The 19,903-nt window shown below is 36.3% G+C and overlaps 1 long non-coding RNA gene across 7 annotated transcripts; it reads right to left on the minus strand.

Moving 5' to 3' along the window:
* Window positions 1–211: 211 nt before the first annotated feature.
* Window positions 212–19,683, minus strand: LOC149228448 (uncharacterized). 7 transcript variants are annotated; one of them, XR_016247866.1, is made up of 3 exons: window positions 19,130–19,683; window positions 8,049–8,198; window positions 212–457 (listed from the first exon to the last, which is right to left on the minus strand). It is a non-coding gene; the product is annotated as an uncharacterized LOC149228448 (long non-coding RNA). The 7 variants fall into 7 exon arrangements; XR_016247868.1 differs by having other exon boundaries at window positions 269–457; window positions 8,049–8,153; window positions 19,130–19,673; XR_016247870.1 differs by lacking the exon at window positions 212–457 and adding an exon at window positions 3,401–3,679 and having other exon boundaries at window positions 19,130–19,682.
* Between the last annotated feature and the right edge of the window lie 220 nt (window positions 19,684–19,903).

Below are 19,903 nucleotides of genomic sequence, written 5' to 3' on the forward strand. Positions count from 1 at the left end.
AGCAAAGGTCCATCGAAATTTTGCATTCAACAAGTATTGTCGCTCGAAATTTGGATATACCCATAAAGAGATAAGTTGAAAATACGAATTGAAAAAAATATATATTTTTTTTTTCTTTCTTCCCTTTAAAATTTGATAATGTAATATAATCTTATTTTATTATTTCCACTATTATTTTATAATTTCCTTAGGAGACCCATTTTAGACCTCAAAATTCCCCTAATGAATCATCAACCATGACTTGTTTTTTTACTACTCTAGGTTCCTCTTCAAATAATCTATACATAATTTCCCGGGAAGAACTTCTGAAATATGTAGTGCATGTAGTATCAGAGAACAACGGGGGCATCTCAGTTACTTCTACAGTAGGCGAAGCTGGCTGAGGTTCTGCCACAGGCTTCTTATTCTTCTTGATAGCTCTCGACATTTCACCCGAGTTCTGCTTATTGAGACTAGCCTGCAGAAGAGAGGACACAGAGAATGAGGAAAAAACTTATGGCAAGAATGACCAAGTGTTATTAGAATAGACGATTAATGTAAAACCTCGAAATACTAAATAATAGCAATCAAATCATTTCCATTTTCGAGAATCATAAATACTACTATCGCCGATCATAAATGGAAAAATGTGGGTTCACATGATCTTTATACAAGTCAGCACTTAGTCAGGTTCTTTTTGCATCGCAAGTTTCTTTGGCATTCATATCTTCCAATCTGCGAGATTAACCCTTTGTCGATATGTGATTGAACAATTATTAAAATATACAGTGAAAAAGGCTCATGGCAAAGTTTATCGCATCAGAGGTTCTTATGGCCAAACTTAATTGAGTTTTGCAATGCGATATAAGTATTGCGATGGGGAAACTACGATGGAGTGAATGCAATATCAATAAAGAGTCTTATAGGTGGTCGGGATTGTTTTAACAAAAAGGAACGTCGATATTACTCTTGAGATAGTGGGATGCGATGATGACGTGGCTTGTTGGTGGGACCGGGTCTAAAATTTGCATGCGTGGAGGGTTTGTTCCTTTGTTAAAGTTATATAAGATTTTTCGTTAATTACATCTGGGCAAAAGTTGCATCGCACTTCTCTTTGGTAGTATGCTTTGATCTATTCATGCGATATGCAAATAATCTATATAACTTTTTTGTTTAAGTCATTGCAATGCTAATAGAATTAAGACTAAAGCTCAAATAGTATAGCCTTTTGGGTTTTTTTTTTGGAATATTGTGTCTTATTTAATTGCTAAAAGACTCTAAATTAAAAAATTAAAAAGGGTCCCCATTATTGGTTAAGTTAACTTATCTAATCATAATGGGGGTTGTTGAGTGACACAACAAGACTCTGCCCATCTGGCACACTAGAGTCTCGTACTCCACCTGGATCTAATGCCCCACTATTCTCATTTCAAGTTGTGTCCCTGCCTGAGACCCTTTTTCATTTTGTAACCCCTACTAGACAACTCGCACTGCCTTCAGCCCGTCTCTAACAACTAGAAGTCAATTTATTGTCCAAATCTGCATTTTGGCTAACTCACATGAACTGCTCTGGCAATCTCATATAGCGATCTCTAGAAAGTTGCAAAACCTGCAAAACTCAAATAACTGGAGACTAGATCTAGAAATCTCCTCCTCTTTCGCTTGCTTGGTTGCTAGTTCTATTATTCGCACTCCCTTGTGGAGTGAAAATCTATTTGCTACTATTGTTTGTTGCACCTAAAATATTGGATTTTTGAACTAGAAACCCTCCGAGGGAAATACCCTATGTTTCTTACACCCAGCACTTAATCTGCTCCAGCAAACTGTTGCAAACCCTCTGTACCCAGACCGGGAATCTGCTCAACAAAAAATCCTTAGTTGCTCACCTTTGTCTACATTGCACCCACGGCTTTTTGTATGTACACGCGCATCTCACAGTGGTTAAGAGAATCTCGTGTGGCTCTCGCAACTGTACTGGGTGATCTCGCACAAATCTCAATGGTTATGCTAGCCGAACCTACACGACCCTCTGGAAAAATTCGCACTGCAACTGCTTCTAAACCACGAATTTATGCCTTTGCCTTTGAGCTTCTGATCCGTCAACTATGTTATGGTACCATGTGAAAATCTTTGAAATGCAGCAACAAGAATTAATTCTCCTAATTGATTAACAGTTTATTAAAAATTTTATTAATACTGAATTAAGCACTGCAATTTCTTCACCAAATAAAATAAACATTGCGGAAATAAAAATGTTAGAAATTGAGAAATGCTAACACACAAATTTTGACACTTATTTTTGGACAAAAATCCCTGAAAAAACACAATGTGAGAAAGTCGGTGCAAATGAGGGTTTTATTATTATGGAGCAGTGAATTTCTGAATACAATCTTTGGAGGCCCAATTGGCTATCTAATCAACAAAAATCTGACAAAAATATTCAGAGAGAAAATTCTCACTCCACGAGCAAACCCTGGCCAAACTCTCCCTCTGAAAACTGGTTGTCCAACATGTCCTATGCAAGCCCTTTATGCGTTGTTTTTGATCGATCAACACGGTTGCGCTAGGAAAACCTACACGATCCTCACAGTTGTACTAAGAAAACCTGCACAACCCTAATCTACAACTCATCAAAAAAATCTGCACAACCCTTGCGACTCTCTTGGGCTAGCTTCACCATGGATATTTTTGTCACTTGCCGCTACCTCTCCAAAACTGGAAATATTCCTTCAAATCACTTTTTTTGCCCCTCTCAACACTTGTTACTCAATCTCTCTTGCTATTCACATACACTAGAGAATCGAACTGTGTAAGTCACTGAGTATCTACACTAGTGTGTTTCTCCACCTACCCATCGACCTCTTCTTATAATCTCCAGTGGGGACTCTAACGGCCAAGATTAAAACTTTGATCAATGGTTGAAATCATCTCCAAGTCGACACGCATGAATTTCTAGAAATTTTTCACCTTTCTCAATTAATTGTTATTAATTAATCGATTTCCTTAAATTAGACTTCAGCGTTTTTAATTATTGATCAATTAATTTAATTGAGTTATCTTTAAATAGAATTTCCATAAACAACTTTTGGGTTTTGAAGAACTCATGTGTTTTAGCCTTTCCACTAGAACACATCCGATGCTACAAAAACTAACACATATCATTCTCTTCCAATGTATTATGATTTTCAGTGTTTCACAAATCTGTATATAATATTTGTATGTAAAACTCATCTAGAATCCCTGGACACATTATGAACTAAAACATAATGAATCAACACCTTGGGCTTCCGAAGAATCTCTTATTTTTTCCAAAAAAGTAAAACTCATACAAACTGTCAAGGGTCTTTAAGAGAATAATTGGGTTAAATATTGGGAGTTATAATGTCACTATAAATAATACTCTCATTTGGTTTCAAACTGATTCGAGTGCCCTGTATTGCCTATTCTCTCGGTTAATGAAATCTCACTATTCCTAATGCTTTGTATGTATGTTGCAGCTCAACTTTTATATTAAAAATACCATAATTGCTGCAAACCAAATCATTTAAATATCGTTATACATTATCAATAACTATGAACATATGTGCAGTTAATAACAAATCTACATAGAGACGAGGCCCTCAAATTCCTCTTAAAATTCTAAAGCCAATGCTAATAAAAACAACAATTTGCCAATGGATAACAGTAATTTCGCATGTACCTGATTCCAATATCAATATCCACAACACAGGTCATGAGAATCTTGAAACATTTTCTGGCCATACAAAACTACATATGATTCTTTTATAAAACACTTTCACAACTGACTCGCTGCAACAGATCAAAAAAACAAACTATATTCTACAGTACACTCTGGTATTCAAATAAGATTTCACTTCAAATAACCTAGATATATCTGAAGAGGAAGGCAACCATAACCTGCCTCAATCATTAAGAAAAAAAAATTAAAACTAAACTGGATAAAATCGTGTGACCATTTCATTTGCTCTAATCACAAAACTCAACGCAACTCGTTTTATCAGCTTATCAGTATCACAAAGAGACTAACAATTATCATACACGTAGCACATTCAGAAAACAATGAACAACTGCAAATGACTTGCTTCTTAAGAATACTTGTTCTTTTCCATCTTAAAACAACATTCTGTACAAAAGTAGATCTACATAAATGGCATACTTAAGCAACAATCTGTACAAAAGTAGGGCAGAAATATATAAATAACTTTGTAACTTGAAGCCACCAGATCCAGCCAGTCTCATGGGCAATATCAGCAAATAGACTTGAAGCCCTTTGCCCCAAAAAGCAGACTGCCAAATAGGAGTATCCACTGTTTCATATTGCAAGGTAGCAGCTTCAAATCTGGTAATGACCCAATTCCCTCAGGCCTCCAGCTAGAAGCTCACTTTATGTTCTTTGACAACAGACGAAATTGAATCACAGTCACTATGACAGGCATTTGGGTCAAGGCACAGGGATATTGTTGCCTGGACCAAATGTAGGCCTTGACATCATTGTCTAGTGGACAGCTCCTCTTCAAGGTCTTCTATTTCTTTGATATAATGGGGATCTTGTCTACTAAGTATGGCAAAGCCCTTTTCCTGCCAAACTCCTCTTAGGCAATACTCAGATCAATGTTGTCTTGTGTCACTATTAGTGTTACTGTTAGGACTGCTCCAAGACTCTACAGTGCTTCTTAAACTGGTACTCCTATCATCACAAGGAGGAGCCAATGCAAAATTAGTTTTTGCCTTCAGTCCACTGAGTGCTCGGGTTGCACTATCATATGCCCAAATTAAACCACAGGGATACATACCCAAATTTAAGTCTTCCTGTAATTTTTGTTCTCCCTGTTATAACCCATCTCAAGCTCAACCAAAGCCTTTATTCTCTCTTCTTGTCAACATTGCTCAAATAAAATATCTAACGAACAGTGGCTGTATATTTGCACAAGCATTTACAAAGCGGGTGGGGGAGATATCAAGTAAAAAAATATTTATATCTTGCATAATATCTCCCCCCAACCCAACCTCATTTATTGCATTATAAATCTATCAGCATGACAATTTTTAATTTTCTAACAAGCAGCCTTCTTTCATCCCATCTGTAAGTTCATATATCCTTTGCAACAATAATATGGTCATGGCCACTGGTTCAATGTTGTGCTGAAGACAAGGATCCAAAGGATCTGTTGCTGCCTCTACATTCTACAATAATTCCTTCACACATACAGAGAAAAGCTAGCAGAGAACAAAATTTATAAAATGTTTAGGTGTATCAAGGAATCTATCTTTGAATGCTCTTATGCTCTTAGCAATATCACCTTCCCTCTACAGAAGCCCCATTAACTCTGATAAATCTCTTTCTGCAACAACCTTTTATAATGCAATATAAAATATTGTCTGATTAAATGACATTTCAGCATTGTACAATCTTAGTGATAATTTATAACAAAAATCTCCTCTAGACATCATAAGCAACAAATAGAAAACTTCAGTGGAAGCCTAGATTTCACATGACACAGCCAAAAGCCCTTAGTTTTGCCTACCTGAACTGAATTCCAAGGCCAATGAAGCGCTGCAGCTGTTTATGTAAGTTACACATTAAGTCACTGTGCATGAACATCTTTTGTCATGTGTCAAAATGGGAATCATTATAAAGTTAATTTAGATAAATGGTATTTTGGCTTCTCATTAGTGCTTCTTATTGCCAAACATAACAATCTACATGAAGCAAGAATGAGACAACAACCAACAATGTGTTCAAATTTTGACAATATCTCCAACCAACAACATATATGTAAGAAGAGTGCATAAATTATAGTTCTGAACCACAACATGACAAATAGATGATTCCAGTTGAAAGCAAGATATTCAAATCATAAATTTAATTTCAGTGACGACAACATTTCCATGCATCTTGTAAGGAAATTTGAATTCTAAAATACAACTCAACGTAACAACTACAAGTTTCAAATGAACCCTTAAATGATGAAAGTGCTGAAAATGCAAAAAGGTCCTTCCGTTACAGACCCTAGCATGGAATCAGAGATGTATATAAGCTTGTGGCTGAATAAGACATATATGTTGAATCCTGAAAAGACAATTTATCTTCATTGGATCCGATTTATGCAGCAAATATTCACTCTGATCTCTTTCCAACACCTCTGAAATGGGGTTCTTAGCATGCAGATACAACATTCTTTGGCACCAATTTTAGTTGTGTCAACTGCCCTCTAGCCAAATGACTCTTGGGCAGAAACTTATCAGGAATGTGGTGTCTTGTTACAGAGTGACCTTACACCCCTTTCTGTGAGGTAAAATGGGTATATGGGACCCCAGGGAACTTATAAGACCTGATACCTCTAGCCCACTTTCAATCATTGCTAACACCAAATCACTAAAATTTCACAGAATCTTTGCCCATCCCCCAATAGGATCCTCTTCTTCCTCACTTGTATCATCTTTTCATCATTCATCAGTAGTTTAAACAAAAAAACATTGTCTGCTCTCAAGGTTCATCCTACAAACCTAAGCTGTCGAAATCTTAGCATTGATGTGAGCATGTGCTATACAATTTCAGAATCCTAATCCCCAGTTCCAAACCCTCAATACAACTAAACTGCTACCTGAGTCAATATATGCAGCCACTTACATACACTACTGTATATGATGTGAATAATTCCCAGGCCACTGTAATTGCTGTGTGAATACAGACACCTAGGCATTCAGTGCACCACTTCAAGACAGAACAAGGTTACCTAATAAGCACAGAGCTAGCATTTAAAGTTTGAACCCAAGTCTCACCTACTCAAACAAAACAAAAAATCTTTGGCCTGATGCAACTTACCTGGTTCAGTGGGGTGTGGGATAAATATCTTTGTAAAAATCTCACCAAACTCCAGTCCCAATAGCAAAAAACATCAATTGTAAATCAAAGATCTTTGGTTGGACCAAATTGATCACCAGAACAGGCACAAGTCATGGAAATTTCAAAATTGTAAAAAAGAGCATTGTGACAGAATTCATGATACTTATTCAATGGATTCAACTTTCTAAGAGCGCAAGGGTTTAGCTTAGAGGAAACTTGCACTTACTATGTATCTATTTGATTTCTACACCTCAAACGGAAATCACTTACAAAACTTAGGAATTCAATGGATTTAATCAGACAATGATGCCTTTGGATGAATCAGCAATTTATCTGGAGCCTTGTACTGCTGCAATTATTATATGCATGCTGGAGAAAATGCAAAGCCTCCCTGTTAATTGATGCTAGTCATCACAGCTCATGTAGTACCATGCATTAACAAAAGCTAGAGGTATCAAAAGAGAGTGGAAATTCATTGAAATCTTAGAATATTCACTACTTATTCAAAGAACGGCTCAACTGTGGTGCTTTATAGCCTTAGTTGTGGGACATGTCCATTACTTCATGTCTCATGTTACACTCCTACAAACCAAGGAGTTCAACATGAAGCCACGCAATTTCAAATGTCCAATAACTTTATTGATTCTGCAACGGCAGAGGCAATTTGGGCGGAAATTGAGGCAGCTTTTCTGTTTCTGTAGCCACTGCAAATAGATCCTAACATAGCCTTGCCTGCCTTTTCCAGACAAGTCTTCACTGTTCCTTTAGCATCCCTTTGCTCTCAAGCACACTCCATGTTTATATCACGTATTACATCATCCAGACATGAACCAGAACATGGTGGTTGGCTAGTTTGAAAGTGCATTCAGTTCCAAGACTCCATATGACAGTGTGAAGCTTTACCCCAACTTGAGCAAAGAGGAATCCTAATATTACTAGTGATTTACTGGTGGGAAAAGGAATCCTAAACTTGCCATGCCTGATTTGGTAGTAGTTCATCTATTTTGGTTTAGAAGACATCAGGCTTTCTAAGTCTGATGAAGCATGGCCAATGATTTGAACATCCTTTTAAAAAAGTTCAAAAGGTGAAAATGGTCATTTCTTTACATCATGCTGTCATCAACATGGAAGCTCAAGTTCAACATCTGAATGATGTAATACAAGATATAAACATAAAAATAACAAATACGGGCCAACTTACTCGAGTTGAGTGAGAGAAACCCCATTTTCTTCTTCCATTGCCAACCATGTAGTTCTCATCATGCTGCCAACTGGACATGACTCTTCACAAACCTTGGGCAATATTCTGCATGAAACAAGAAAAGTTTCAATCTCGTGACCAACAATGAACCTGCAACAATATTTCTGTAAATTAGCACCACATGGGAACCTGAATATGGATGCCTTTCAATTCAAAATTGTATACATTAAATATGTCTAATAATTAATTTAGTAATCTGCAAATTGTAAATCTGAGGAAAGACTGGTCACCTTGTTGTCCATGATTATAGATGATTATGAAAGTTCATCTCTAAGAGGATAATTTCAAAGAGGCTCAGATGCACTGTGAGGAGCACTTTGTTCTTGATTATAAACTACAAATCAGAAGTTAACATACCAAATTCAAGTCTGAGGACTCAGAACTGTGGCATTTTGTATTGGCTTAATTCTATGAATGGTCCGTTTATAAGGATCACCTTGTAATCATTCAGTTAAGAAAGCAAAAAGCATGTTCCCTGCATATCCACCCTTTTAAAAATATGTACTCCCCATAAAGAATCTTCCGATCACCACCAAATACAATTCCCAGAAGCGTTAACTTGCATATCCCACTGAAGAATGTAATATGACCCAACAGAATTTTAAAAACTCCCTATCCTTTGACAAAAATCACCAACAATCATTAACCCAAGGACTCCTTTAATGAAAACAGTAGAATAAAATGAAAATTCAACATGAAAATTGATATCAGGCATCTGACCTCAATAACAAAAAATAGACCAGCATAGATTCATCTTAACTCTAGATCTACCAAGTGCCAAAAGAGATCAAATCTCTCAATATGCAAACTTCTTTTTGAATCCAAACTTGAGGAAAGGTTCACACCTCAAGAGATTTGCTTCCTCTCTAGTTCTTAATAATATTATTTATATTATAAAAATTTCACATCTCTATATTATTTATTCCAGGGAAATAAATCAGTCTCCCTCTCAGTGCGAGGGCCAGAGTGAGGTTGCTGGTACCAGGCCAACCCACAAGTATACTCACTTAAGAGTTCACAAGGCACAAAGCCAATACAACAATATCCATAAGCACAAAGACATTACAACAATGCTCATCACGTCACCAGTGGGGATTTGAATCTGGGTGGAAAAGATAACAATCATTCTGCCCAACCACCCAAGATAACCCCAATTGACAGTTTCACATCTCTATATATAAAAGTACTCTCATTTTTAAATTTATTAAAATCTTAATTTAATCTCAATGTAATATCCACGAAATATTTTTAGTAATAGTGAGGACAGAGGGTTCAAACATATTTCAAAAGTAATTATAACATTTTTTCTTTTAGATTTAATTTTAAAAATACTATAAAATAAATTAAAATAAAATATGTATAGAATATTTTGATTGTGAAATGCGTTATGGTTTTTGGGCATGTGGTATTAATATGCCATGGTATTGTAAGAAAGCCTTTTTACAAGCTAATAATATGCATGGTAAAGTGTGGGTGAATATCCATGGTTAAGAATCTTGTTATATTGTAAGTTTATTTAATATTGTAAGTATTAAATTTGTGCTTATTAATTAAATTTAAATATGGTTACAGAATCATTATCAAAATTTATATGGTAAAATGGATCTTAATTTATAGCTACTATTTACATGTTATATATTTTAATGTGATATGTATATTATGATTTTTTTTATCTAAAAAATTGTTTCTAATTTTATTAATAAAAACAAAATTACAATATAACAACTTGAATTTTATTATTTTTATTACTTTTAATTTTGTATTATTAATTGAGCCAACATTTAAATATTTAACACATATATACGAATACTACAACATCTCCCCCATACTAGGCTCTATATTACTTATAACCTTTTATTATTTTTTAACTGAGCAAACATGTAAATATTTACAAACAAACATTTACACCCACTACAACATCACCCCCATAGTAAGCCAATCTTTATTATTAACATTATGTCATCACAAAGGAAAGGGCTTACTATGGTAAGGGGTGAAACCAAGACAGGAATTACCTAATAGTATATCAGTCTTGCCCACTGCTAATACAAAGTAAGTGTACACAAGATCAGAATCCAAGAAAATGCCTCAGCTTTATGCACAAGCACCACAACCCAAAATCTTTCCCAAACACATTGCACCCACGCACCATATAGTATGCTTGGCAGAGCCAGTGCTCACAAGTCACATCATAACCTCATGAGCCTTCAAATAAGTAAACTTCAAGTAGTTCCATGCCAGCAAGTGCCCAGTTCAAGTTCCCCTAAGTGAGGCACACTAGTCTACACCAGTCAATTTATTAAAGATGCCATCCATGAATGTGGAGAAGCATCCTTTGGGTTTCCCATGAAGTTTTCCTTGAATGTAAAAGAAAAAAGGTAACAGCGAGTAGAACCCATGTTTCCTCAAATGTCTCCATGACAATGCAACATACAGTGCATCTGGTCTGGGGAAATTCCACACCAAATGTTGCTATGTTAAAGCCTTTCTAAATAGTAAAGTCATAATGTTTGATCCTTAATCACATCATGAAATCCCATAAAACTTGCCTAATCTCACATTGAAATTGTTGCCGAAGCAGGCCCATAAGGCAAAGCCACCCATGCAATCAAAAAGCACATATTGATCCCTCATGTGCCATCAGACAAATGTATTTTCTGAGAAAATCTCATTCTTTCCTGAAAAGCCTCTACTATCTTTATGAACTTATAATCGATTTAGTCTTCAAAGATCCCACATGCATTGTTAGAATCTCTTTACAGATGGAATTATGTTCAATATTTAGCCACAGCAAACATCCTTCCATTGGACTTGTTTTCTGAAGTTGCCTCATAAAGCAAAAGGACACTGTTACGTTTGAATCTTTGAAAATTTACAGAGTTGATACTCACATCATAACCACATTACTTGAAAACAAATTTTTTTCCGAAATTGCCCTGCAATCCTTTCAGAGATCTTCTAGTATTCTTTGAAACAAAGGCTTTTAAAAGTGAAAACATCTCAATCCTTAACCATGGGAGGCAAAACAAGAGCAACTTACTACCCGAGGTGGCTGATATAGCACAGGGATCTCACTGCCACTTGAATTACGTAAATAAAAAAACCCCCCTCTGAATAAAAGCCAATGCTACATAAGAAAAATTACTTGGAAGGATCACACAAATGGTAACAAATATGTAAACAAATTCATCTTTGATACTTGTATGCTTTTATAATTTATCCTCCACGTTGTAAACACAAAGAATAAAAGATAAAACATTTCAATCATGCATCATTGAAGGTGACAACTTGAAGAAGTCGAAATGTATGCTCTAATTAGTAAGTACTGCTATTCTATGACATGTGAGGCACATTTGCGAGCAAAGAGGTTATCTAGTGATAAAAAACACTTTCACAGTGTAAAATTAATGGATGCCATTAGTACATGTTTTCCAGTATAGAGGTAAATGCACACAACTAGCCACATCAGCACAGAGAATACACGGAGAAGAAAATGATCCAAAGAACTCAAAGTCCTTGCCTCCGCAACTAGAAAAGTAGAGAACTCCAAAATACTCCTGTATATGTTGTGCACCACATAGAGGTTGATCATGATTTTTCATGGATGCTACTCCCTCTCTATATGTGCGTGTGTGCCTGAAATCTATGTGTCTGTGTACAACAGGTGGGTTATCAAATCATAGTCCCATCCTCTTCCAATTGGACCATAAGGATGAAAAGCACACAAGCCCTTTCAAATTCAATTTCTATTGGTTGGCAGTCAAACAGTTCCATGATTGGTTCAAAAGCAATTGGACCTTTTATAACCCCACTATCTAACTATCTGCTAGTGAATAGTTAGTGGCATCACTCAACAAACTAAAGAAAAAGATATTTACCTAGGCAGCCGAATTTCATAGGCCTAGATACAAGCTGTTATGTGAAGCCGAAGGGGAGATCTCTTGCCTCTACACAAATAACAACGTTGGTATTTTCCCAGCCAAGGAGGCAGCTAGTCTAATAGAATTGGAAGCTAGGGAAAAGAAACTATTGTTGGAACAAGAAGAAAAATGAAGACTCAAAAGCAACACAATCTGGCTTGAGTTGGGTGATGAAAACACTGAAGTTTTCCATCATGTGGCTTGCCATAGACAAAAAGTAAACACCATTTGGGATCTTCAAAATGAAGGAGAAACAATTAAAGGTTTCGAGAACTTCGCCACCCTTGGAGTAAGGCATTTCAAAGCACTCTTCAAGGAACCACTGTAAGGCATTTCAAAACACTTTTCAAGGAACCACAGAGGGTAATATAGTTTAAGTAATCAAAGTGTGTTCTTACTTCCCTCAGTTGGCTACAGAAGAAGACAATCAAGATTTGCTGATTAAAATTTCAAAAGAAAAGTTGTTGACAGTTATGTCTTTTTTCCATAAAGACAAGAGCCCAGGCCCTGATGGCAGAAAAAATGAATTCTATTTGGGTTTTTTTATATGATGGGAGATGATCTTATACAGGTGGCAGAACATGTACAATAAAACAAGAAGACCCTCACATAGTTCAATACCTCATTTACTGTACTCATCAGAAAAGTCGATAAACCAAACTCATTTGATGACTTTCAGCTGATATCGTTGTACACTGTATTTACAAGATCTTGTCTAATTGATCCAGCTAAAAGCATTTTTATCCAAGGTTATCAGTGGAATAATTTGGGTTTCTAGAAGGTCGCTTCATTCATGAGGCAATAGGTTCTACAGAAGTTCTACATACCGTTAAATAAAAGAAGCAAGCTACTATGTTGTTAAGAACAAGCCTACCAATGTATATAACTACTTATGCTTGTTATATTGACATGACTTTTGATTCATATTGGATTAAATATTCAGGTGGTAAACTGGATTGTGGGATGTGCAATGTCAACCTCATTTGTCAGTCTCATTTGTTACCTATTCCTTCTTATGGTCAAGGGCTTAAGCAAGGCAATCCATGCAGCCAAGAGAGAGGGTAACCTAGTAGGTATTAGGATTAGAGGTTTAGAGTGTATAACCCATCTATTGTTTGTCAATGATGTGTTATTATTTGGTCATGTGTCAATTCAAGAAGCACAAATGTATAAAGAAATTTTGGAACTATTCTACAAGGTGACAGGTATAGAGGCAAACTTATAAAATCATCCTTAAGCTTCAACAAGCTCCGAGATGAAGCTTCAAAAAGGGTTCAACATGTTTTGCAATTTTAGTCTCTAGAAGGCCGCTTCATTCCTGAGGCAATAGGTTCTACAAAAGAAACTAAAAGGATAATGGTGGAACAATTTCGGTTTCTAGAATGCCACTTCATTCATGAGGCAATAAGTTCTACACAAGAAGCCCTACATACAATTAAACAAAAAAAGCAAGCTACTATAGTGTTGAAAATCAACCTATCCAATGCATATAACTACTTCTGCTGGTTATATTTAAGGTTAATTTTGATTCATATTGGATTAAATATTCAAGCGGTGAATTGGGTTATGGGATGTGTAATGTCAATCTCATTTGTTGTCTTGATCAATAGAGCAGCTTCTACTTTTTTTCAAGCCAACACAAGGTCTATGTCAAGGGTATCCATTCTCACCTTACCTATTCTTTTTTGTGGTGAAGGGTTAGAGCAAGGCAATCCATGCAACCAAGAGAAAAGGTAACATAATAGGTATTAGGGTTGGAGGTTTAAAGTGTATTACCCATCTATTGTTTGTTGATGGCATGATATCATTTGGTCATTGGACAATTCAAGAAGCACAAATGTATAGAGAAATTTTGTAAGTTATTATAAAAGGCAACAAGTATGGAGGTAAACTTAATAAAATCATCCTTAAGCTTCAACAAGCTCCAAGCTGAAGTTTTAGTCAACACATTTTGCAATATGCATAGTCCAATTACAAAGAGGTCTAAAATATTTACGCTCTATCCTAGAGCCTTATGGATATGGCATTAAGGATTGAAGAAGGTTACTGGGAAAAATTGAAGGCAAGATACAATTCTAGTGTCACAGATGGTTATCAAGGGCTTGACAATTGACCTTAGTGAAATCAGTGCTAAATGTAATCCCAATGTATTATAGGCTTCTTACACACATTTCAAAAGTACATAACATATAAAGGTTATGTTTTGGGTTCTTGTGGAAAGGCAATAAGAAGAAATTGGGATATAATTTTGGCTCATTGGCAACTAGTTGCAAGACCACAGGAGGAAATGGATTGGGGCTTAAAGCAGCTAGGTCCTTTTGGTCAAGCACTTGTTGCCAAAAGTTTGTGGAATCTTGTCACTAAGGATGGGTTAAAGAAGCACACAATTACACAAAAGTATATGACGCCTAAGACAATTTTGGAGGGATTAGATCTCCACAAAAGCAATATAAAAATGTTTCCAACCAATGGAAAGCATTAGTCTTAGCTCTCCCATTGATTGGAGCACACCTAGCATGGAGAGTAGGCAATGGCACCGAAATCTAAACAGGAAAAGATGCATTATGGGTTGTGATAATGGTGTCTTTTTTACCAAACGATTTGATTCATCATCTATATGGACAAGGCTTGATTACACTATGCAAATTGTAGATGAAGTTAGGACTAATATTTAACTTGATCACACTATGCCAAAGAGTAGATTAGGATTGGAAAAAATTTAGCACCAAGGGTAGATGGCTACTTTTGTCATTGGTTTAGTAGGTGATGTTGTAGATTAATGGAACAACTACATCTCTTCCTTGCCTTGATGTCACATACAGATAAGAGAAGATAGAGACGAATTTAGTTTGGAACCGAAATAAGGATGGAGGGTAATTTACAACAAAATTAGGTTACAAGGTGGCACTTAATATTGAAGAAGGGGATGTACTCTGGTGGTAGGGCAAATTCTAGAAGTTGTGAGCCTTAAAATAAACCAAGCTCTTGAACTTGTTAGCTCTAAAAGGCAAAATGCCTACTTGGGACTAGCTTTCAAAAATAAGCAAACAATGCCCAAGCTTTTGTATGTAGAAATGCAAGTGAAACCACTTCCCACATTTTTATTAATTACCCTTAGTCAAATCAAATTTGGAGTGATATATGTCATCGGTTTAAAATCAATAATATTTGGTGTCAACTCTCCATGAAGGAAGGATCAATTGATTGGTTCAACAAAGCAAAGCTAAAAAAGTATCAAGAGGTACCATTCCGCAATCTATGGGGTATTTGGTTAGCATGCACTACACAAATTATTGGAATTGCACAACACTTTATAGAAAGGGTTTCCAAGAGGCCATGGGTCATGGGTGAATTGGTTTTAGATAAGTCCATGTCTTGGGGAATTTTGACAATGTCTCTCAAGGAAATTATCTATAATGTGGTATAGGGAAAGTTTTTTGTATCCAATAGGGCCATCATATGGATTCCAAGTTTGCATGGGTACTAGCACTAATAATAAAATAGAGTTACTCGCTCTAAAAGCCTTGCTAAAGTTGGCAATATAAAAGCACATCACAAGACTCTAAGAATTTGGTGATGCAACTTGTGTGATAAACTAGATGAAGGGTGGAGTAAGTCATTTAATGTCTTGAGCCATACAACTCAAGCAAATCATCTAAGGAATTCACTATTATTACCTTAAGTAAACTAAAATTAGAAGCAAACGCCCTATCAAAATCCAATTTGACTCAAGTGCCAAGAAGGTTACTCATAAAAGAATCTAGCTCAAACATCTTAGTAAAATATACTATGGACTGATGACAATGATAATTACAAGTACAATAAACATCTAAAAACACGGGAATAATTTGACTCAAGTACCAAGAAGGTTACTAATAAAAGAATCTAGATCAAGCATATCAACAAAAATATACTATGGACCTGTTACCCACCACCTATGGGTATTATGCATAGGAGAAAAATTTTCTCCTAGATGGTCCTCAGTCGGCAGCCAACAAACCCTTGCAGCCACTAGATAGCTCAATGTGCCATTGTCTCTGTCACCTAAGCCAATCATGTGGACCCTCGCCCATCTGTTGTGATCCTATGATTGAAGGTGGGCCTTCCGACCCCAAAGGTATGGCTTTTCATTGGTATAGTTGAGAAATTTTGTTTACTTTTCATGGACACTTTTGGGCATGGATTGGTGGGGGGATTCGAAGGAAAGAGTGAGCTAGGTTTGTACTCTTGTCTCCTCTCCCTAATTTGATGGTTATCCTTGTATCCTAGTCCTGTGGGATCTCCTTTATTGGTTATTGGCTTTAGGGCTGACACTCATTATTCTTGTATGGGTTAAAGTAAATGCAAACTTCTTTAGGAACCTTGAATAAGTGATTTAATGCATGCATTGTACTTGAAGAGAGTTGGCAAATGTTCCTAGAGGCACCTAATAGGTTCTGAGCCTTGAAACTTCATCTCTTTGGCAAATTTGAAGTATAAAACTCTAATTGACCTAGTTGTTGCCCTTGGAGAGGCTAGCAAAGATCAATTAGGGCTCCTTAGCTCACGAAATTCTCGATCTATGTGTATATTGACTCCATTAAGTCCAAGCAACAAGGCACTGATCCTTGTATCCCTTTGGTGGTCAAATTTCCCCCTTTTCTTCAATTTTCCCAATTTTAGGCCTAACCCCAAAAGGTATCCTAGGGCATCACATGAAATCATTTGTAGCCATCCAAAATTCTTGAAATTTCGTCCACAAATGCGATGGGGTCTTCTCAAGGGGTCCTCCAAATTTCAGCTCAATCCGACAATGGAATTCCGAGGTATCGCAAGCCCTACTTCAAGGATCATTCTTCTCCCTAGGTTCCCTTTGGTTAGTGTCTTCATTTGGATCATTGCATTTAAACTCCAAAAGAAAATTATTCCTTTGATCCTATTCTCCTCCCAAACCTGGTCAAGCCCATCTATTGATGATCAACCCCACACCCTTGACCTAGTTTGGGTCCACTTGGGTTCTTTGTGGTCCCACAACTTTGTAACTCACATTCCGCAAGGGTCACATAGAAGCCATTTCTCCTTCAGGATTCTTAGGTTTAGGATACATCTTGTTAAAATCTATTCACCAACCCTAGGTCTAAGTATCCCCATAGCCCTTCTTAGAGAGCCAATCACCTTGCTTTCAAAGCAAGCAAGCCAATTATTTGAGCCTCTCTTGTGAATAGGCCTTGGGAATCACTCTCTATCCATTCATTGATCCATCCTTCCTAGTGATTCCCTTTATACTGGGTCTCCTCCCATCGGTGAAATTTCGTAAAGAGCAGGGAGCCTTAACTGAGGTGACAGTGGGCTATCACTCCACTTTTGCCCCTTGACCTAATAGTTGTTCTATAGGACACTCTCCTAGGACCCCTGCTAGTTTGAGTGGTAACAAAACCGATGACAATGATAATTACAAGTACAATAGACATATAAAAACGCGGGAATGTATTATTGTTATTCTAAGGAATAAATTAGTTTATATTATCTAGCATATAGATCAGAATAAGAAAATTTTGGACCGCAATGGAGCAGCTTCCTAGGGATCACATTAAACTAATCATTATTACGAAAAGGAAACACCTTTTCTGAAGGATATTAAAGGCTATTGCAAGTAGAGGCAGCCACACTAGCAATATGCACGCACGCTTGAATCATGTATCTGAGCACATTATACTAATCATGATTACCAAATGGACACACCCCTTTTGAAGCATATTTAAAGGCCTTCGAAAGTAGAGTCAGCTGCACTAGCAATATAGTATATACACAACACTTGAATTATGTACCTGGTAGAGAACTCATGTGATGAGATAACTTTTTTTTATAAGCTTTCATAATATCCTATGCAATATACCTGGTAGAAAGCTCATGTGATGAGATAACTTTTTTTTATAAGCTTTCATTTTATATATATATATATATATATATATATATATATATATATCAGTCTTACAGATTAGAAGATAAGAAGGAGATGAACAGATTTAACAAAATAAAAATACATTTGATACTTTTGAACCAAAAAAGGAAAAGATGTGTGTGTTTGTCTTCTAAATGGGAAAGCTGAGGTGTCTACCACCCTTGCCAAAAGCTGCAAAATGAAAAACCAAATTATTGGATCGGTCATTCCTGGACTGAATCTGTTAAGATATCACAATAATATGTAAATGTAAATTTAAGTTTACTCAAGTAAATGTTGCTACGGTTATTCAGTTTTACAAACAAGAATATAGTTACCAAAACTATTCCAACTGAGCCTCCTTCATATATATTCCGAGAGATGAGGAGGCTGTATAGTAAGCCTGAATGGAATAATTTTCCTGAAGAATAAAACCTTATTGTCTTGCCCGTGGATATTTCCTTGACAAGTTGTCAAGGTTTTACCACATCATTCCAGTGTATTTCTGTGTATAATTTTGTAAAAAATCTAATTTGCAGACTCTGAATAATGAAATCAAACTTTTATAAACCATTATTGTAATTTTATATATATCATTGTTTACATATAAACAACCCAAGAAAACAAACTTATTTAAGGTTTTCTCTAAGATTTCCTAATAGAGAGAGTCCTAGGAAAACCATGTTCAAGAGTCGAGTGTATATATGTGCTTAATAGGCCAGAGACAGCAGCCTAAATGAAAAACAATCAAAGTTTACACCAAGAATGAAAGGGTTTAAAACAAGGAAAAACACTCAAAAATAATTATTACGGGAGGGAAAGGTTGTCCCAGCATGAGCCCAAAAAACCTCAAAGAAAGACATTTTCTTTAAGATTTCCTGAAAAAGAGAATCCAAGGAAAACCATGTTCAAGGCTTGGGTGTATATCTGTGCTTGATAGGTTAGAGACAGCAGCCTAAATGAAAACCAGTCAAAATTCACACCAAGAATTAAGGGGAAAAATACAAAATCACCCAAAATGAATTTTTAAGGGAAAGTACGGTTGTCCCAGCATAAGCCCAAAAAACCTCAAAGAAAGGCTTTATGATAGACATTACAAATATCCAAAATATACCAACAAGCCATGCGTTCGACTCTCTTAACGGAATTAAATGGGTTTTCAGGAGAAAACGCATACGTACCTTGTGGCACTTGCATGTTTTTCTCGAGCCATGGCGCTGGAAGAGGGATTGCGAATTTTAACTCAGAGTCCACTTGGAAGCAAGCAGCTTCAGGATGTGGTAGAAAAAAATACAAGGGAAATCAATTCCTGCCGTGCAGCTCAAGCAAAAAGAAAATAAAAGGGCAACCGTGGCACCTCCGTAGCTGAATACGAGGGTTTTCGTAAGCCGGAGCCAGAAGGGAATATAGCTATAGTACGAGAACTCGCTACTTCGCGAGGGTGTTGACGAGAGGCTGAATGTGGTGAAGGATAAGCTGGGAACCCACCCACAAGGCGGGGACCAATAATAGGCGCGAAATGTCTAACAATCTCAGAAAGATAAGCGCTGTCAAATGAAAAGCAACTGTGCCCACAATTTTTAATAAATTATCTTTAAGCGCACCAAGGTACAGGCGTGACAGCTTTGTCATCCAGAGTTGGCTTTTATTCATTGATTTTAATGATGTTCATAACGTTGAACAGACTAAGGAATCCAGAGAAGCGACAGCCCGAGCCCATCTTCATAATTTTTTAATAAAGATGCAATGAATCTACATCTTCATGAGGATTTTTGAGGATTTTTTTGCTATGAATCTTGACGAGAAAATTAGCAATCCAATCAAGTTAATTTTATTCTTATTCCTCAGATATAAATATTTTAAAAAGTTAATTTTATTCTTATTCCTTAATATAAATATTTAAAAAACACAAAGATTAACAAATTTAAAGTGAGAACTGTTGGATTTTACCAATC

Source organism: Pinus tabuliformis, chromosome J (genome assembly GCF_031772625.1).
Source record: "Pinus tabuliformis cultivar Carrire ecotype Pingquan chromosome J, CPIR1, whole genome shotgun sequence".
NCBI classification, from domain to species: Eukaryota; Viridiplantae; Streptophyta; class Pinopsida; order Pinales; family Pinaceae; genus Pinus; species Pinus tabuliformis.